This window comes from Equus caballus, chromosome 15 (genome assembly GCF_041296265.1).
Source record: "Equus caballus isolate H_3958 breed thoroughbred chromosome 15, TB-T2T, whole genome shotgun sequence".
Classification (NCBI taxonomy): Eukaryota; Metazoa; Chordata; class Mammalia; order Perissodactyla; family Equidae; genus Equus; species Equus caballus.
In genome coordinates, this window is record NC_091698.1 from 50,683,509 (window position 1) to 50,705,203 (window position 21,695).

The following is a 21,695-nucleotide window of genomic DNA, read 5'->3' on the forward strand; positions in this document are numbered from 1 at the left end:
CTTTCTTTCTTATCCAGAACAAAACTTAGCAGAGGCTGTTTACAGTCTTTTCTTCCTTTCTCCTTATCTACCATTTCGTAATGCAATCTGGCCTTGGCACAAGACAGCTAGTTGCACAAGCTGGGAGCAGCCTGGATATCAGTCAAGCCTCTGGCCTTTTCCTCCCGAAAGTTCTCTCATCCAGAAGGCCAGAGACTAGAGGCCGTGGAACCAGTGCCTGAGAGGGAACAATGGAATCGTCCATCATGTAAAGCATTAGTCACAGTCTAGATGTTTTCATTTCTAGTAGTTTCTATGCAGAAGGAAAAGGAGGGAGATTGTTGACTTGCTCATGGTATGGCATTTCTAACAATCCCACCATCTGGAGGGGTTTTGCTTCTGTCCAAAAGTAGCCCTCGAAACACACCCAAAGCTATACCTGTCCCTTACGCCACCTTGGTGGTACCGATGTAGAGTCAGAACTTCCAAAATATTTTGTGAGGCAGCCTTGTGCCATGCAGCATTTCACTGATAGTACCACATTAAAATGTCATTTCAGGCAATTAATATTTTATTTATACACACATAAATATTTATTATAAATGACTATTTAAATAGCAGCTCATGAGAAAACAAATCTATTACGTTTGTATTAAAACATCTTCAGATGCTTCATGATAGGAATATTTAGACAAACTGTTAAAAATTTATGCCAACTTTCCTGAGAAGTCTGGGACAAACCCAGTTAGACTTCCCCATTCAGCTGAGGGGCCAAATTTGATAGATGCCACAAACATAAGGGGAAAAAAATTCATCTCCAGTTCCTCTTTCTAATAGATGGACAGATTCTGCCTTCCTGACAAGGAAACCAAAAGGCATCCTTTCTTTTAAGAAAAATCTTGTCTTAAAAATTGTCAGAAAGAATGGACTCATTCTGGACAATTGTCCCAGGCGTAGTTGAAATCAAAATATGTTACATGTTTAAATGTATCTGCTTAAGCATCTTCAGCTATTTTAATCAGTTCTCAAACATTCGATGAGCAGTCCTATTTTTCAACGAGAAAGAAAAATGGTTATTGCCTGCATTGATCTGCTGTCGAGCACATCACCTTATCCTACTCAGTTCTGAAAATATAATTAAAATATTCTATTTTCATACTAGTGGCTCATCAAAGTATAAGAAGCTAGGTGTACGTTTTCCTTTTTTATGGCTCTTTAGTTTAGAAAAGAAGGTAAATGAGACTGATCGCCTCAACTGGCTGTAACTGATTTATTTCTGATGAAATTCACTGCAATTTCTATATATCACATATTTCCACCTCAATTACTACACTATTTGATCGGACTTTATTTAACTTTCTTCACGTAGTTGCACTGTAACTATTGCACAAACATCCTACAAGACATGCGCACATTTGAAACTTTAAAAGTACAATGACTGATTTGATAGCAAAGTTGCAGTTCCCCCATATATTTCCAAGAATTGCCCTTTGGAACACTCTGTTGTTGTCACAACATGTCTCTCAGTTATGCTTACTTTAATTGCTCTTGGCTTTTGGTACGAGACAAGTTCACTCTAATACATTACCAAGGGGTCTGAAATAGCATCGTAATCCATAAGGGTCATCTTGTGAATTCTAAGATCATCCAACTCCTTTACCTGCTTTAATGATCTGAAATATATTTTTGAAAACTGGTGTTATTATTTGCAGTGGAGAATATCATATAACAAAAAATATGGACTGGATATTTTGCATAATGAAATCAAGATAGAGATGGGCATGCATTATGGAATAGAAACGAGAAATCTGGAAAGACATACTGGATGGTGATATCTGATGGGCACAGCTTTGAAATAAAATCTTAATAACCTGAGGAAATCATTTTAAAGACTTTCAGAAAAACTCAGACATACTAGAACAGCTATTTCTTTGCCTGGCAATTTTTGGCCCATAACCACAGTAAACAATCTTGAGTGCACTTAAAATGTTGACAACATTGTTTTGAAATGTTTGTCATAAGGTCATATGCCATAGTGAATTGTCCACTGGAAATGAATAAGTGAGTGGTATGATATCATTAAAGAGCACAACTTCTACATGCCTATTTCCAATTAACCACTTGTAACCTGGCTACAAATACAAATTTGAATCACTTGCTCAGTTCTCTTTCTTTCTTATACAAGCAAAACCATGATCCAGTATTGTGTTTTGCTCCAATAACATAAATTGCAATAATTCTCAAAGCAATGAGACCTATCAACCTGTTCCAAAAACATCTAGCCATCATTCCATGGAGATTGTGATGTTTTGTTTATTTGTTTGGAGGGTCTGCTCTTTTATTCCAGAAGCAGTGGCTATTTTTGGAATTCAACTTTTTATTCTTCCTTTAATCAAACCCAGAATGCAATGCTTGTAAACTGTACCAATGTGCCACCTATCCTCTATTTATTACATCTCATGCTTTAAATATCACCTCTGACAAACAAAAGAAAAGCAAATGTCCCTAAATTTCCTGAAGGGCTGAAACATCAAGCCCGGATTATTATTGTTTATGTCTCAGCTTTAGCAGCTCCAGTGTCTCCATGGTCTGCTGTGTGCCGGGCTGGCAATGATGGATGGCCATTACGGCAGCTTATTGGAAATGGCTTGATTTATAACCTGTTCTCCTGCCTCAGTCTAATGGCTTCATTTCTTTCCTCCAGTGCGTGATGCCACAGCCAAGGTCATTGCGCCAATGGCCTTTTGTTGTTAGTCTGCTGATGACCAGTGTGCCCGGGAGTCAGCATGGGGAGGGGTGAAGGGGAGTAGGAAATGGGTGGCAGGGGGAGCAAGGGGGTGGGGAAGCTCCAACCTTTACATTTTAATTTTTTTTTCATCTCAGTCTCTGATAACTGCAGTAGAACAGTAGATTAAATGCTGTCTTCTATTTGCTTCCCGTGCTTGCCAGACAAGGAGCAGCTTTATGATCCTCAGTGGGGAAGTCTATTACTCACCTCTACTTTAAATGACCAACATCAAATATATACAGCTCCCATTAAAGCTGAGATCAATAAAAATGCCATTAAGATAGTAAAAGTTGCTGATATTAGTGAAGCCCCCAAACAAAATATTTGATTTTCTTTCAGGTTGTTAGTGAGATGGAATACGAACATAGAAGTGAAAGGAGAACTGGCCATGCCTATGGTCAATAATTTATCTCAGAGATTCATTCAGCCTCTCACCCAATATTTCCCTCCTGTCTATTGATTCCTCATCATTATTTGTCATAAGCTGTCCTAACTCAAGGAGAAAATATGCCCTGCCGGTCCAAGGGGAGTCATACCTGGAGAAATAGAAAGGAATTTCATTAAAAGCAAGAAAGAACTGCTGGGGCTTTGAGAAACTCCAACAGCAAGTTGCCAAGACTTTTGTTAGAGACTTGAAGCAAGTGGTGGGAAGCTCAGCAGCCCTGCTCGTGGACGTCGTGAAACCTGGACAGAGGCTGTTCTCGTTATGGTTCAAGGGAAATCCAAGACCTTCCCTGTGTATGATCCCAACTTCCAAAAACTGTGTGTGCGTGTATACACACACATGTGCACACAGACACACACATACAAACATGTGTGTGTGTGTATGTTTTTCTTTTCATGTTTTCTTTTTCACGAGAATGCTGCAAGTCAATTTTCCCAACTGGGCTCTTACAGGTACTAGAGGGAAGTCAACGGTTTTAGAGATACACTAGTAAAGAGTATACAAGATTATGCCTATGTCATTAAGTCAAACTAAAACCCCAAAGGTAAAAGCGGGGCACATGAAATTAACCACTTGGCCAAAGGGCCAGACCCTGGATTATGCATAAAAATAGGAAAAACTGAGAGTCACATATTAGCAGTTCTAGAAATATCTTCCTTTTATTTTATTGTAAATAAAAGAAAAATATCAGTGCCATAACTCCAAATGTCAGAGCCTACAGTATGCCTAGGTACATGAAGTGCTATCATAGAGATGAAAATTATGATTTACTTGGATGTTTGCTAATATCTACATTTGATTTTGTTATGTTAGTTAATAAATGAGAAATTACGTATGATGTTTATTCCTTTCAGTTATTTAACTTGTAGCCCATAAGGCTGTATCTTTTTAATTTTATGGCTTCAGGCATAAAGTTTGAATAAACCTCTGAAATCTCCCTTTAAGTTCTTAAGAAAAAGTTACTGCTAAAGTAAAGGTGAAGATGGGCTTGTTTGAATTCATCTCATCAGGAAATGGGACTGTCTCAGGGGAAAGAGGAGGATGGCTCAGGCAATCTATACAGAACCCGTTTCACCATTCTAAGTAAATTAATGAGTTGTTAATTATCCACTAACCAGTTAGTTAGAGGGTATCTACCTAAATTTAGTAAATAACAAACATTAGTGACTTCTAGATTTAGCCACATTGTCTATATAACTCTATTGTCTAGTTAAAAAATAATTATCAAGCCACCACTCTGGGCCAGTGGGACTGACAGTCCGTGTGAGGCAAGCTACATGTCTAGACCTCATTTAATTCCTGCAAAGGTCTACATCCATCATGATTGTGTACAAGTAGGAAGACTGGTTAAGAGATGAATGCCATTTAGTTTCTAAACAAAGATTATAGAAGAAAGGGAAGATAAAAGGAGGGAGATAGGGCCAGCAGGAAGGGATGTGGGAAAGAGGAAAGATGGGAGGGAGGAAGGAAGGAGGAAGGAAGGATGCAGGGAGGGACCAAGGGAGGAAGGAAGGTTGGATGTTCTCATGCATGGAACTTCCGGCTGGCCTTTACATTAGTTGTGCAGTGCCGCTTCCTCCTGATGTAAGAGCACCCCTTGTACCTACAATTTCCCTCCCTTCGCCTCAGCTATAATCACTAAACACGTGGTCTAGGCAATGGCTGTTGTTTCGGCCATGATTTCTGGGTGATGCAGAAGGGAAGGTTGTTCACTGACAGCTCTCCACTGGCAACTCTCTCCTGAAGCTACCTCTGCTGAAGATCAGAGCCAACTGATGGATGCACACCCCTTCCTAGAGGAGCCCTCAATCAACGACTATGGAGGGCGGGGCAGGTAGGGCGGAATAAAGTTAGGCTCAGATCTCAAGTGTATCCTGACCCCTACTAAACTTCCTGTGCACTGTCTTCATCCTCACAGAGTCTGCTTCCAGGGAGCACAACCTGCAACATTTTCTGAATAAGGCTCTGCACACAAGCCGCACACACCTCATGGACATCATGAAAGAGCCAGAAAGAAAGTCAGTAGTCTCTGCTCTAGTGTTTGGCCTGCTTCTGTGACCTTATCACTGCAGTGAGAGACCTCACTTGCCTAGAGAACCCTTAGGTGCCCTGACTCATAGAATTGGGCTCTCCTCTGTTTTGTTTTTGTTGTTGTTGTCGTTTTAACCACCTTAACTATTTTTAAGTGTACTGTTCAGTAGTGTGAAGTATGTTCATGTTGTTGTGAAACAGATCACCAGAAGTTTTTCATCCTGCAAATCTATACTCGTTAAACAAATCCTCATTCTCTCCTCCCTGCATCCCCTGGTAGCCATCATCATACTTTCTGTCTCTGAATTTGACTCCTCTACGTAACTTATACAAGTGGAATCACACAGAATTTATCTTTGTGTGACTGGATTATTTCACCTAGCATAATGTCCTCAAAGTTCATCCATACTGAGCATGTGACAAGATTTCCTTCTTTTGTAAGAATGAATAATATTCTATTTTATGTATATGCCCCATTTTGCTTATCTGTTAATCTGTTGATCTATATTTGGGTTATTTCTACCTCTTGGCTATTGTGAATAATGTTGCTATGAACATGGCTAAGCAAATATCTCTTCCAGACCCTACTTCCAACTTTTTCATGCACTTATACTCATAAGTGGGATTGCTAGATCATATGGTAGTTCTATTTTTAACTTTGTGAGGAATGGTCATTCTGTTTTCCAAAGTGGTTGCATTACTTTACAATCCCACCAACAGCACAGAAAGGTTCTGGTTTTTCCATATCCTCACCAACTCTTGTTATTTTCTGTTTTTTTGATAGTAGTAATCCTAATGGGTGTAAGATGGTACCTCATAATTTTGATTTGCATTTTAGCAATGATAGTGATGTCGAGCATCTTTTTATGTGCTTGATGGCCATTTGTATATCTTTTTTGGAGAAATGTCTATTCAAGTCCTTGGCTCAGTTTAATCAGGTTGTTATTTTGTTGTTGAGTGGGAGGAATTATTTACATATTCTAGATATTAATCCCTTATCAGATACATGATTTGCAATATTTTGCCTCATTCTGCAGGTTGTGTTTTCACTCTGTTGATAGTGTCCTTTGATGCACAGAAGTTTTCAATTTTGATGTAGTCCCATTTGTCTAATTGTGCTTTTGCTGCCTGTGCTTTTGAAATCATTGTCACATCCAATGCCACGGAGCTTTTCTCCAATGTTTGCTTCTAAGAGTTTTATAGCTTTGGGTCTTACATTAGGTTTTTAATCCATTTTGAGTTAATATTTTGAATATGGTGTAAAATAAAGCTCTGACTTTCTTCTTTTGCATGTGGATATCTAGTTTTCCCAGCATCAGTTGTTGAAGAGATTGTCCTTTCATGTTAACACCATTGTGAATGACCCTTATTCCCTATCTCACACCTGGGCATCTCTTTCCTAGAAAAAAGCTTCTTTCTTCCACTGAAGCCTGTCTCCTGGATTGCGTTACTCTGGATTATCAGATTTCTCTGTAATTAGGTTGACTACGCCAATAAATGTCTTCAGTGATACCTGGAATTTGCTTTGTATGAAGAGAGAGTACGCAGGTAGCCCATTTTTAGTGGATAGGTGAGAAATTTGCACTAAAACTCAAATGTGCAAGGCACATCACATTCCTTTTTATTTCTTTTAAATTACTGAATATCCAATTTATTGCTCCATTCTGCAGGATTGCTGGAAAATTCAAACTCAGGATTATGTGGGCTAGGGGACTGTTTCTCCTGAATCCTGGAAGCTGATACGGGACCCAGAAAATGAGGAAAGGGCTGTCTTGTCTTCAGCCCAATATGGTAGCCATAGTACCCTCCCTGTCCAAGTATGTGAGGGCCCCTGAAGGCAGAGCTTCTGCTGATTTTATGCCAAACTTGTCCATGAGGTTAGCTATTATTTCAAACATGAAGAGCAGTAGTTGATATTTATAGAGGGCTTACTATGTGCCAGGTGTTGTTCTAAGCATCTTCCATGAATTAACACATTTAATCCTCACATGCATTCTATGAGATTAATGTATTATTATTGCTCTTTCACAGATAAGTAAACCGAGGCACAGAGAACCAGGTAGAACAAGGCCCAGCGGCTCTACAATGGCGGACTGGAATTTTAACCAAGACGTGCTGGCTTCAGAGCCCATGCTGTTCATCACAGTACTTTATCTCCTTCGTTACAACAGTTCACTTCCTCCCAAGGAAGCAAGTCTAGAGGCCCTGCCACCTGTGGGGGACACTCCTGAAGAGTGAGGCATAGGTCCTACTTCTTACAGAAAGTGTCTGCTTCTCAACCTGGGCTGGGCTGGGGGCAGAGTCTTTTCCATTTTGCTCTCCTGATCTTCAGTGTCCTCTTTCCACCGCATAACAGCCACAAGCAGGTCAGGCTTGGTAGAAAACCAAACATGGGAAGGAGTTTTCTTAAAGTAGCTTCTGATCTCTGCTGGCAACAGAAATCTCCCTGAGTCAGCAGAGCAGAAAGGCCTGGCTACCTGCTTGGAATAGGAAAAAAGAAGAACGTACAGGGCTGAGACTCAAACTAACAGCCCCATGCATTTTCCTGCCAGCTTATTATAAATCCTTCCTACTGAGGGCCTTTGCTGACATCCCGTCAGACCTGGGACTGGCCCCTTATGTTTGTTTATTCATAAAAGACAACACATAATTCTCCTCAGTCAAAGACTTCTCCTTGAAGCATTACACGGAATGAGAAGCACTGGATTTTTCCCATGGTTTGTAAATCACTAACGGGAGGAGCAGTCCTGGCTGGGTCAAGTTGGAGTGGAGATCCCACTTCAACAATGGGAGGCTGGATCCTGCCGTGTGTCACCAGGACACTGGTCATCAGAGTACAGTGCTTCACCTGTTAAGCCTACACATGCTGTTTGCTGGCTCTTATGAAATACGGCAACATGTGGGCTGAAGGTAAGTAGCAGGGAGGCCGCAAAGGACATCGTGGAGTCAAGAGATGAATGTCCGGAGGGTTGAGAAATAGAGTTGTCAAGGCCAAAACAAGCTTGGTCTCTGTTTTTCCTGTTTCTTTCCCCACATCCCTCTCCATTAATCACTCACACATTTATCAAACTGGTTAAAAATATCTCAGAAAATTTAAACCAAATTCTTAACCCTAAAGAGTTTAAACCAAATTCCTAACCCTAAAGAGTTAATATAACATTTGCTAAATAAGCACAAATACATTTCAAGCAAAAGTCACTGGTCAGAGTTGGTTGACTGGGGGGTTTCAACAAAATTGTTTAGTCTTGCTATCAAGGCTATCACATTATAGGTGGGATAAGAAGAATTTTAAAAGCAAATGCAGGGCCTGGATCTGTGATCTGGAGGGTTTTTGTAAGTCCCTACTTGCCAGCTTATCAATGACAATGACATATCTTGCCAGTTTGTGATAAAGACAAGCTTGATGAGGTAATGCACACATTTAACTAATGAGCTATAATGAATAAAGCATTGGTAAGGGTAGGCTGGTGGGAAAATGGGTTTGAAATAACAAGTACAAACCGTTTACTAAACTGGGATGATGAGAATTAGATATAGCATGCTTTTGGAGCATAGAAGCAATACCACTGATGCAATTACCCAGAAAATGAGGCTAAACAAAAGTCTGTTTTGAGAAGCACAGAATCCCAGAAAGCCAGTAATCCATCTAATAAAATCCACAAGGTCATGAACAAGGAACAAGTGACTGCCGCCATTTTGGATTCACTACCTGGGTGTACTTTTCCCCTTTTTCTAGAGCTCCACAAAGTTGACAAGTAAGGATGGTATTTGATAACACCTTCTAAAGCTGAAACTCCTTGCCTTGTTACATACTGGTTCTGTAACTAGTTTCAGCTAGTAGATTTATGTTCTTTCTGATTGGCAAATGAAGGAAAAACCCTGCAGAAGAATAATGTGTTCAAGATCTTCAGGCGCTTGGCAAGTGCCAACTCCTTGATCCTTACAGAACCGGTGGCATAAAAAGCATTTGAGGCTTTAGGAAGTGAGTCATAAACCATTAAACCATTAAACCAGTTCAGTGACCTCGATAAACACAGTGACAGCGAAGCCAACCCCCTCATTCAGGTTGCTAAAAATGTTCTGTGGGTGTGACAAAGTTAGGCTTCCCCCAATCCAGGGTGGAAACAACGGTAAAGAGGTTTTCATAGTTCCTAGCCTCTCTGAAGGAGGTTTAGAGGTGCATGACAGATGTTAAATCTTCCAGTGATCTTGGCCTTGGAAATGCGAAAACTTCCACTTATCCATGAATAGCAAAAGACTGTGAGGTTGCAGGAAGTGTCTTGAGCGACTTGGTAGGACCATGAGTTTAAAGAGATGATCACTCTGCGACATGTAGAGTGGTGGCTGAGAGCTCAGACTCTATAGAGTCTAGGACTCTAGAGACAGGATTTAAATCCCGAGTCTTTTCCTTGATAGCTGCCTGAATTTGGGCAAATACTTGATCCCTTTAAGCCTCAGTTTCCTCACCTGTACAAAGGGGCTAGCACGTGTGCCTTCCTTCTAGGGTGGTTGTTATCAATGGAGGCAATTTTGTCCTGCAAGGGACATCTGGGAACATCTGGACGCATATTTGGTTGTCACACTGGGGTTGAGGGTCGGGGGGAGTTGCTGGAATCCAGAGGGGAGAGGCCAGCAATGCTGCCCAACATCATGCGGTGCACGGGACAGCCCCACAACAAATCATGATCAGGCTCAAAATGTGCAGAGCGCTAAGGCTGAAAAAGTCTGCCCTAGGGTTATTTTGAGAATTCAAAACAATAACTCATGTAGAAGCTCTTAAAAGAGTCCCAGTATCATAGTATCATAGCAAGTCATCTGTTATTATTATAGGTTTGCTTTCATAAGACATCACACAGTCTACCTATAGGTAAATAAATTGACTGTAAAAAATATATATAATTTGTTAACAAACATAAATAATTTGCACTCTGAATTCATTACTCGTTGTGCATACACTAATGTCAGGATGTTGCTCTAAGGAGTAAAATGTTCCTCAGTCTGCGACAGTCCTAACATAGGTGGTGCTGGGGATATGGAGCAGAATTCCAAGGCTGCATTCCGTCCTGGAGGTGATCTTAGAAACAAGCGATGAAGGAGGCAGCAGCTGTGGCAGCAGCTATAACCTATCCATTCTGTCCTCTGGGTGCCTCTTAGGGAAGAGAGAGTGCCTCTCTCTCTAGACCTCAGCTTAACTGGCCTATTTCATGGCTGGACAAACATAGACTCCTCAGCCTCTTTTATATCCTTGACTGAACTGTAAGCGTCCAAGAGTGTGACACAGAGTGAAGCTGGGATGCTGCTGAAAGAGCAGTGCTTACAAAGAAGACTGCCTCCCTCGCAGGGTGGCATCAGGCCCGGATGAGACCGATGGTGAGCAGCAAGTCTCCTCAGGCTCAGAGAGTGCTGCTGTGCATGGAGTATTTCCAGGGATCTGCTCTCTCCCAGACTTCATTCTCAGCCCACGGTGACGTCTAGTGTTGAATGACGAGTGTTGTCAGGTTCAGTGGGCATTGCTACCAGGAGGGGCATTTCTGTGGAGCCAATGACCCCCAAATACTGTCTCCAGTCCTTGACAAAGCCTAACGTCCTGCCAATCTCCTCAGATTGGGGGCACTGCTATTAAGGGAGGCATTTGTGTGGAGCTTCTCCCTCCCAGATGCCCTTCCCAGCCGTTGGTGGGGCCTCAAGTCTGGCAACCAGTCTCTGAATACCTTCAGAGACGTCTGAAGAGAGCACTGTTATTATGAGGTGCATTTCCATGGTGCTGCTGCCTCCCAGAGGTCCTGCTTCATCCTTGGCGAGAAACAAAGTCCAGTAAATCTGTTGAGGTCCAGAGAGTCCTGCTCTTGTCGGGTGCATTTTTACGGAGACATTGCCATCCATAGGTCCTTCCCAATCTTTCATGAGGTTTATAGTACAGTAAATCTCAGACTCAGAAAACTCTGATCCTGAGAGGTAGATTTATGTGGGTTCTGTCTCCAAATCATCCTTCCAAATCTTTGTTGAAGCCTACAGTCTGGGCTCAGAGGGCGCTGATATTGCAGAGGTGATTTCTCAGAAGCTGCTGCCTCGAAGGTGCCCTTCCAGCTCTGGCGGAGGCCTGAAGGCAAGCAAGAAATGTCCTCAGGTTCCGAGAGTGCTCCTGAGAAGTGGAGCAGTTCCTAGGTGCAGTTGTCTCCCAGACACCTTTCCCAGGCCTTGAGGAAAGCTAAACACCAGCAAGATAGCTCCTCAGTATTGGAGAGCCCTCTGGCAGAGGAAAAGAGTTCTGAAGAGCAGCTGCCTCCCAGATGCCCTTCTCAGGCCTCAAGAAACCCTGAATTTAAGCAACAGGTCTCTTCAGCTTCCATGAGTGTTATTGCTGAGAAACGCGTGTTCGAGAGCAGTCCTGGTAGCTGGTCCCACCGAAAGGCCCAACTTCTCTCAACAGGGCCGAAAAACCCAGCCAAGACTAAGGCTCTGAAGACCTCATTAAGAGTACTCCAACTCTTGCTACCAAACCTGTGAAGTGTACCATTTCTCCTCCCTGGCAAAGACCCATTTCTAAGGTCCCTAATTCTAAAAAGGAGCTCAACAGGAGACATTGCCCAATACCCATAAAGTCCAGAATTGTTTGATGGAGTGACCAAAGGGAACACCACAGAAGACGGTAGTTGAAATGAGTCCAACCAGAGAAACCCTGAGGTTCTTGAGAGTAGTGGTAGAAATAATAACAGCAATTCAACCGCACAGATCGACAATCTGCCTGATGGTGCAAACCCTTTTGGAGTCTGACTCCAAACGTCTTCCTGGAAGAAGCACAAAAGGGAGAAACAAGATGATTTTACCAAGCTACCCTTGCCGCCCTTGTGCCCAATTTGATCATCTCTAGCTAGAGAAGGTTGAGGCAGAACAAGCGCTGTCCAGGGGGCTCGTAGGCCTTCCAAAGAAGCTCCCACAATATCTGGTTTGGCAGAGTGACTGGTCTGGGCCAAATTTGAAGGTGTGGCCAAAAAGCCACCTGCTTGCAAGAAAAGGCTCCTAAAACACAGGCAAATGATACCATTCCAGAGTCAGGAGGTGACCACAATGAGGCAGTCCTCAGTTTGAATTCTCTTGTGCCACACCAGGCTCCTCGTAAAGCCTTATACACGGTGTTCATGCCCCTCCCCTGCCTTTGCTCAGGTTACAGCTGACAGAGAAGGACAGACTCACTTCTTTTATCCTATCCAAATTTTACCAAGCATATCTCAAGTTCTTCTTCCTCCAGGGAGACTTCCTGGATACAGTGCCATGTCCACGCCCAGGGTCCGAACTGGTGAAACCAGTGTGTGTGACATTAACCATGTGGCCACAGGGCCAGCCCCCTAAGTCAGTGGTTCTTAATCTTTTAATGTGGATCAGAACCACCCAGAGGGCTTGTTAAAAGACAAATTGCTAGACTTCAGACCCAGAGTTTCTGATTTAGGTCTGGGGCAAATCCAACAATTTGAACATTTCTAGTAAGTTCCCAGTGGATGCCCTACTCCTGATTCAGGGACCACCTTTAAGAACCACCACTTAAGCTAACACTGGACTTACCACTTCCTGGCTAATATTCGCAATTATTATGGCTTAAGTCTTCGTTAGTACATGGTCTGTGGACCATCTGCATCAGAATTATACGCACGCATTTTAAAAAACAAACAAATTTCTTTTCCCCACTCCAGACCTACTGAATCAAATTCCTAGTGAAGGATGGAACCCAGGAATCTGAATTTTTAGCAGATTCTCCTAAGTGACTCTAATGCACTGTAAAATTTGATAATTACTGGTATATGCCTTAGATCTTAGCTCAAGATACATTGTTTTTATGTTGTTATTCCATGTATTATGTTATGCTGTCAAATTTAAACCCTTCTTAAGTACTTCCAGGTACAAATACTGTATTTGAAAACTTTTTTTTTTTTTTGAGGAAGATTAGCCCTGAGCTAACTACTGCCAATCCTCCTCTTTTTGCTGAGGAAGACTGGCCCTGAGCTAACATCCATGACCATCTTCCTCTACTTTATATGTGGGACACCTGCCACAGCATGGCTTCTTGCCAAGCAGTGCCATGTCTGCACCCAGGATCTGAACCGGCGAACCCCGGGCTGCCGAGAAGCAGAACATGCGATCTTAACCACGGTGCCACCTGGCTGGTCCCTGAAAACATTTTCAAACTCTAAATTGATGGACTTATATTATTATCAGTAGTAATAGTAGTAGAATATCTTCCCAAAGAGAAGATAGTCACTTTGAGGTTAGTTTCTCTCTGTATTTTTGTTGCCTACAAGACCTAACAGAAAGCTGGGCACAAATTCAACAAACACTTGTTCATTGGTAATAAAAAAAAACACATATATACGCATGTACGTGTGATGTGAAATAAACACATGGGAGAGAATCTAAATGGAGAAGGAGTTCAGTGAGATAAGTTCACGGGGCTGTCCAAAGAGCCTAGATTTCCATGTGCCTATGAAAAGCAGCCTGCATGGGCAAGAAGCCGTTTTCTTTGCAGTTTCCTAGGGGGAAATCCCTTTCCAGAAAGTCTCATAGGGATGGCTACCTAGGGAGCTAAAGTTATGTGTTCAGATGAAGCTCTTTCTCAGGAGGCTGATAGCTCACAGTTTAGGAAATCAAGTGTTTGAGGTAAAAAAGAGTCTTTTTGTTTGAAATTGTATCCCCAAATTATACCGAGCAGATGTGTAGTTTTAGAGCTCCAACAGACACTGAACACCCTTCACTCCATCACTTTTCTCTGAGTTTGGAGTTTTGTATCATTGATGATGCTCTTGGTTACAGGTAGTAGACCAAAGTGCTGACATAGAAAAATGAGTTATTACTTCACAAAATAGGAAATCTGGAGCCATGACGGTATAGGAAATTCAGTAGCTCAACAGTCCCCAATGATACACGTGTTTTCCCTCCGTCCACTCTGCCATCTCCAGGGCACTGGAGAGCTCTCCCTTTCTGCACAAGTTGACTCCAAGAATTATGTTTAGACAATGTTATATCCAGAAAGAGAAAAGCATTTTTCTCATGTATATACTTTTATTAGCAAGAAAAATTTTTCCAGAAGCACCTTAGCGTATTTCCCTTCTGGTCCCATTGGCCACGAAGGGGTCACATATCAATGCCAAAGCCAATCACATCGAACAATTCATTACTTGGGATGGGAAGGAGATCATTTCCCTGAACATACATGTTTAGGGACTGGGCAGAGACACCCCTAAACCTGGGGTCTTCCAGGAAGGAAGAAATGAGGCAGTGGGAATGGCAATTGGGTAAGTCACTAACGGTGCCTACCATATTGGTCTTCAAATGACCTAGATCTGAAATATTGAATTTAAACATTGAATTTGATATTTGAAGCAGACTCTCAGACACTACCTCTTCAAGGCTTAGCAGGGCTGTCACTAAGTAAACATGAGCAATTCACTTCGATGCTCTGGCCTTTTGTGTTTTTACTTATAAAATGACAGTAAACATAAGAGCAGAGACCCCAACAATTCTAGCTGACACTTAATGGCACATAATGAGCTTATACAACGTGCCAGGAACTGTGCATTTTGCCTTTTGATACTTACAACAGGGCTATGAGACAGGAACTGTTGGAACTCTCATTTTTACAGAGGAGTAAACTGACCTGCAGAGAGATTGCGACACTTACCCAAAGTTGCACGGCCAGTAGATGGTGGAGTCAGGCTGGAAATCAAGACTGAGTGCTCCAGAGGAGATCTCTGCAGTCATCTCCGGCTCTGGACAGGTTCAGAAACACTGGGAAAACAGGTCGTAATATGTTTAGCAGAAATCTGAAATGTCAGGGGTTAAGGTAGAAAAGTAGGTGGAAGAATCATGGAATTAGAGCATAAACAGAAAAGATAGAGATATTTGTGATAGAATTAGGTTTACCAGATAAAAGTAGAGGATATCCAGTGAACTTTGAATTTCAGACAAACAATGGATAACGTTTTAGTAAAACCATGTCCTAAATATTGCATGAGACTTGTTTATACTAAAAATGATTTGTTGTTTATCTGAAATTCAAATTTCACTGTGTGTCCTACAATTTTGTTTGTTAAATCTGGCAAACCTAGATGGACTGGATTACAACTGCCAGGGAGGGTGGATAGGTGGATGGATGGGGGTGGATGAGATGCATAGGCAGGGGGCTAGAACTCTTTGGGATGATTTTTCACCTGTAAAGGGGTGTGTGCCTGTGTGGATGGGAGGGCAGGTGTGGGTATGGGTGTTGTGCACGTGTGGTATGTGTTTTCCTTGGAAATAGACCAGCAACGGAAGGCAGGGGCATATGATGAGGGTTTAAAGGAGATAGACCAGCCTAGAAGAACAAAACATTTGCTGCCAAGGCGATGAGAATGTGACCATTTGCCTTGTGATTGCACCGGTGACTCACTGTGTGACCTTTGATCAATAACACCACCTCTCTGTTACGCAGGGCTCCACATCCTTACAAACAAGATAACTACTTCAGCTTTATTTCCACTGCACATGAGAACAAGGTCACTTGAGCATTGCTTATAAATTCCAGGATTAAAAGAGAGGCAAGGGATGGGTATTTTTGTTATATTGTGTCAACGAGAAGGAAGAATACAGAAAGCTTGTGTAGGCTTGGGATTCTTTTCTAATTTCTTTGGGAAGCACTCGTTAAACAATGATTCCAACCTAATGTAAGATGCACTGATTACAATCTACACTTTGTTTCCAAACCTTAATTCACATACCTGAATGTTTCCCTCGTTAGCTGCCTGCATCAGCCTCTAACTGAATCAGCGGAAATTAGCAAATTCAGACATCAGCTGTTTCTTTCCTGTGTTTAACCGGGAGCCTATTGCAACCCAGTGATTCCCCAGGATTTATTTTTTCACAAGTGCCAAAGCAGCACAACAGCAGCGGGATCTGAGCTGGGAGCATGTGCGATAAAAGCTGGTTTCTTTTTGCAGTTGCATTTGAATTGAATTGGCAAATGAACGGGGCTTTTATTAGCTTTGGAGGTAGAAGTCCATTACATTTCACTGGGCCTGTGTTATTTTGCTAATAAAACTAATACAGCCCAAGAAACAAGAACAGACGAGGGTGGCAGGGTTAGCTCTTTCAGTGATATTCCCAGAGGCCTCTGAAGCATCCTCCCACAAGTGATCAAATGGTCAGAGCCGAAGGCAGAGCATGGTGCAGGTGCATGAAAACAGGCAAGAACCACCACGGAGGGCACAGCTAGGGAAGATCCCAGTTGGGTGGCAAAAGAGGGTGGGAAAGGCTATGAACCTACTGACTCGGATTGGAGACAGAGCACCCACCGTCACCCTCCAATGCAGCGCAGCCTTACAATCAATGGAATGAAAATCATGAAATAACCATGCCTTCTTGGTCATTCACAAAGGACTTCCACACACAGTAGCCCATTTTATCCTTACTGAATCTGTGAGGAAGTTGAAGCTCATAAAGGGAAAATCACTGATTCTAATGCATATCAGAGGCAATATTCAAAATCAGTTCTGCTGGAAGCAGGGCCAGGACTTCCTCCCCCAGACCCAGCAGTATTTTCCAAGCGGTGTAAATAATACCTGTCAAAATGTGGCCTTGGTCCTCTTACCCACAGGTGTTGAAATTCCCACCATTAGCATCCCCTTTGAGGTTGGAGAGGGAAGGAAACAAATGATGTATTGTGTAACCCATGTCATGCAGTGACAGGGCACGAAAACAGGGACCAATCCTTTCTGGATATTTCATCCTGGATGTCACGTTGGAAAGTCATATTGGAAAGCATAATTTATTGACATCTATTTATTCATTCCATCACTCATTCATTCAAAAAGTATAAGTTAAAGTTCTATATGCCGGACACTGTGCTAGGTACTATGTATTCAGTGGTGAATAAAACAGAGATGGTCCTTGCCCTCATGGGGCTAACGACATGGCGAAGGAGACAGCCGTTAAACAAGCAAACAAAAGCCTGAGTATCTAATTACTGATTGTGCAAAGTGCTGCGGAGGATGATGATAGGGTGTTTTAAGACTAAAACACAGGGGAGGCTTCTCCAATTTAGAACAGGCCACTCTCAGGTGGTGACCTGAACCATGAGAAGGGACCCTCCAGGTGATGAGGAGGAAGAAATCACTTGAGTGGAGGCCCTGACTGGAGAGAGCTCTGCCCTTTCCAGGAGCTGAAAGAAGGTGCCTGGAGTTGGAATGAGGTGAGGGAGCAGTGAGAGGAAGGGAGAACGCAAAGGTAGGCAGGAGTGGAAGGACCAACCTGGGCTACTCTGTGCAGCCAACAGCAACAGGAGGGCCTGGCCTCTGGGTGGGGAGGGGAACCACCCGAAGGGCAGAAGACACCAAAGAGATTGAGGTGAACATTAGCTTTGCCCAGTTCCCAGGGGTACAATTCAGGTGCACGTGGTGGCCCTGACTCTTCCTTACTTCGAATTCCATATCTGCCACTAATCCCACTCAAAGTGTCTAACCCCCTTCCATACCTACGCTATGGTAAATGGCTTTCAGTGCCACGTGCTAACAGGGGAGAAACAAAGCTGAGCTGCTAACTAGGTTTGTTGAAAATATTTTCCCAAGCCCCAAATGGAGACTGTGCCATAAACTAAAAGGTTTCTGACCAAGTCATGGCCACCTGCGAAGGCTGATCTCTGGTGCCAGTCCCACCTTCTCCTGCTGTCTTGTTTGCTGTTTGCGGCTGAATAAATGCCCCATGTTGGTACTGGGCAGCAGATCATTAAGAGTCACTGATTAACCGCCGCTGCTGTAGAAGTTTTGTAGTTTTGTTTTCCACAACCTGAAAGGGTGCTTGCTTTATGATTTTTTAATTAGAGTGTAAATATTGCAGCCCCATAAACCTCTTGATTTATTGCTGACAGGTGTGAAAGTTTGCACTTGCTGTAAAAGGCCCCAAGTCTTCTCTTATCTCCAGCCTCTGTTTTCTCAGGCTCCCCTGGCAGCTGGCTTTTGGGGGTGCTTTCCCTGGCTGGGTTTACACAGAAGGGCAGCACACGGCAAACTTGCCAAATGGAGAGCTTATCCACTGAGTTCCTCCCAGCATCTCCTTTGGGGCCTCTTCTTTCCTGTCACTTCTCCTCTTTTCTTTCTCAATCCACTGTGTGATCGTCGGGCAAGGAACCTCCCACGATGGCTCCCCTGTTCCGAGTCATGCTCCATGTTCTGAGTTTTCTTCTGATGATATCACACGTTCTGTGGCTCCAATCCCTTTAACTGCCAAGAAATAGAAATTAATTTAAATACCCCTTCATGGATTCATTCAGTCAACAAATATTGAGTGTGGCTACAGTACACGCATTTTTCCAGGTGCCGGAGAGACAGCATTGAGCACGGAAGTCCTTGACATCACAAAGCACACATTCTAGAAAAGGAGAGAGGGAAAATACACACATGACCAAGTTAGTTAAAAAGATAATTTCAAACAATGACAAATGCTATGGAGGTGATAAAATTGAGACCCATGGAAGAGAGTAGCTGGGAAGCTATTTCAGCCAAAAGAGCAGGAGATTAGGTTATTTTTCCACTTGGTCCCTCACTTCTGCTTCTTTTGGAATATCAATTTTATTCTTCTTGCTCTCACCGCATATTAACTTCTCCATCCACACGACCAAAAATGACCATCCCCTTTCTCTTTTCACACTGATTTAGTACAAGCAATCAACAGAGACAAATCATCCTCCCTGAGTCCCTAATCCTAAAAAATAGAATCTAATTGGCCCAGCTTGGCTCAGGGTCCATCTTGGTGAAAATCAGTCTTGAGCAATCAGCTAAGTCACCTATGCGTGTGGCCTACTCCTCATTGACCTGGGCAGAGGGGCATTTATTCCAAAGAGGAAGGAGAGTTTGGGCTGTACTCTGTGTTAGTTGTGGGAAAGGAGCAGAGAGAGAAAAATAAATAATGTGAGATTTGGTCATTATCTTCAATGCGCTTATAGTCTCAGATATTCAGAGATACGTGCATGAAAATACAGCTCAAATATAATGCAATAATAAATGGTGCTTCTAATGAACATCAAAGACATTACATATTGTAAGAGCTCAGAAAAGGAGCCAGTAGTGTTTCACTAGATCAGTAAAGTGGTCAGAAAACACTTCAGATGGAAGGTAGGTTTTAAAAACCCAAGAATGAAGGGAAAGGTAAAGACCCAGCAGTAGGTTTGTTCGTGGTTTTCTTGGAGGTATTAAGAAGACCTAAAGGGGATTTGTAGCAGTTACCAGAAAAGTAACCAACTAGTAATGTTGCTTACAGATAGTTGTTGTTTTGTAGGCCCAGCCATTCCTGCAGAGGGGCAGTAATCCAGGAAAGAAATGGTGGCGTCTTAAACTGAGGAAGTAGAATAAGTGCCAGAAAGAAACAATGGGATATTTAGAAACAACATGTTCTAATAAGCTGAACTAAATAATACAATTATCTTTGCAAGCTCAGAATTTGAAACTTGGCCATCTAGAGAAAACACCTGAAATAAAATCCCACAGCTACTTAACATTCTCTCAAAGTCCTCTAGGGAAGGAAGCAACACTGCTTTTCAAAATATTTCGAATTTTAAGACTTCCCGATTCCTATAGTCATGAATTACTTCATGTCTAGGGAAATTGCTCCAACATTGGGTGACAACACTTACCTTGATAGTTGTGTTTTACGCCAGCCACGTAATTATTAACGACGTAACTTTCTTTAGAACTAGTATCCCAGTTTGGATGATAATTGAAGGTTATTGTATTCCTAGGACAATTTATGTAAAAGAAATTGTGTCTATTATTATTTCAAATATCAAGAAATAAGACAGAACAACTGTAAAAATTGTCTGAGGTCAAAGTGTCTAGGTGACTTGGAATTTAAGATGTTAAGTCACTTGGAAGTTTCTGGGTAACTATGGCACCTCCTTATAGACTTTGAAGGCATTACAAAACCCTTATTGCATTATTATGCTTTCTCTGATTCTAACTCCATCAGGCAAATGGCCCAATCTTAATTCTTCAGTTTATGTTCCCATAGCAAAAAAGAGAACAGGAATGCATCATGACCTTTTGGTAAAATGACAGTTATTACTATCTTTGGCCAGAAGAAACATATTTTTGACAGCAAACCAAAGATTGAGCAGGGTATTATCTAACAGCAGCTTTTCTAACACTAAAGTGAAAAAATAAATGAGTAAAGGATTTGTATGTCATTCAACAGAGTTTTAGCGTCAGCCATAATAGTTCTTAGTGGAAAAATGTTTAATACCCTCTGCTTAATCAAAACTAAATTCCTCATAAAGGACTATCTGATAATAAGAAAGAAATGTCTATTAGTAACTTATCCTACAATGTAGAATTGCTCCCCCAATCCCAAAGAATGAAGGAAAGCTGATTGAGAATATTCTAAGTACAGTATTAGGGTTTTGATAAACACAATAAAATCTCAAATACCAAATTGCTCAGCCAAGAACACAATTGGATAACCTTGGACAAGTTGACCCCCGCTGATTATTTTTCCCCAGAAGCTTAAAGTATGAATAAAATGCTCTGGTATTTCACTCTCTCATTAGCTTTTACATACTCGGGTTTTCAAGTTTCTCATATCCTTCTATTCTATTATCCTCTTTTATCTTTCTTGGAGTCTATTCCGGGAATTACTCATGCATAAAGATTATGTGAGAAGCCTTCATCTCTAGCACTTTTTTTCTAATTGTCAAATTTACAGGAAAAGGGATAATAACTATTGAGTACTGATTGATCCAAGTTTTAATAAATGCAATGGCAATTTCTATTCACAAGGAGCAATTGTGATGTGGTTTGCAGTAGACTGCTTTAATTAACAACCATATGTTTTCCAAATTTCTCCAAAAAAAATAAAATCTGAACATAGCTAATTCCCTTAATTTTGTTAATGGAGGGCAGGAAAAATGTACCTTATTGAAAATGCAAATCTAGTGTTCAGTTGAGACAGTTTCTTTCTTCTCTTCATTGATTTAAGCTTTGTCTCCTTTTTTGTGTCGCAGGCCAATCCTGAGGTTAGAGGTGATAGCATAGCTTAACGGTTAAGAATACGTGAGTTAGAGTCATACTGCCTAATTCTAAATCTCAGCTCTGCAACTTGCTAGCTGGGTAAATTTGGGCAAGTTTCCTAGCATTTCTTAGTCTCAATAATTTATTTGTAAAATAGAATATCAACAGTACCTATCCCAGTGAGTTAAATACACATCGAGTATCAGCAAAGAGCTTGACATAGAGTAGAACCTTAATAAAATGTTAGCCCATTATGCAAAAAAGAATAACTGGAAGATAAACAAAGAGCTTAGATAATCAGCCCCTGAATAATCATGGACTATGCATTTCTCCTCCAGCAGATCTTGGTATCTGCTGACATCCTCTCTTTAATTCAAGACGCTTTCTCCAACTACAAGCTTAAAGTTCTCTATCTTTTTGGCACAGACTGAAC

General features: G+C 41.8%; 1 long non-coding RNA gene across 4 annotated transcripts in view; it reads right to left on the reverse strand.

The window, feature by feature from the left end:
* The window catches only part of LOC111768075 (uncharacterized), a 116,100-nt gene extending 100,525 nt beyond the window's left edge, over positions 1-15,575 (reverse strand). For 2 of the 4 annotated variants that reach the window (XR_011426409.1, XR_011426410.1), the window contains exons 1-2: positions 15,443-15,575; positions 14,914-15,020 (exon numbers count right to left, since the gene is read on the reverse strand). This is a non-coding gene — a long non-coding RNA (uncharacterized lncRNA). Of the gene's footprint in view, positions 1-14,913; positions 15,021-15,336; positions 15,413-15,442 lie in introns of those variants that run through there. The other 2 variants (XR_011426412.1, XR_011426411.1) reach the window with 1 other exon arrangement.
* Positions 15,576-21,695: the final 6,120 nt, after the last annotated feature.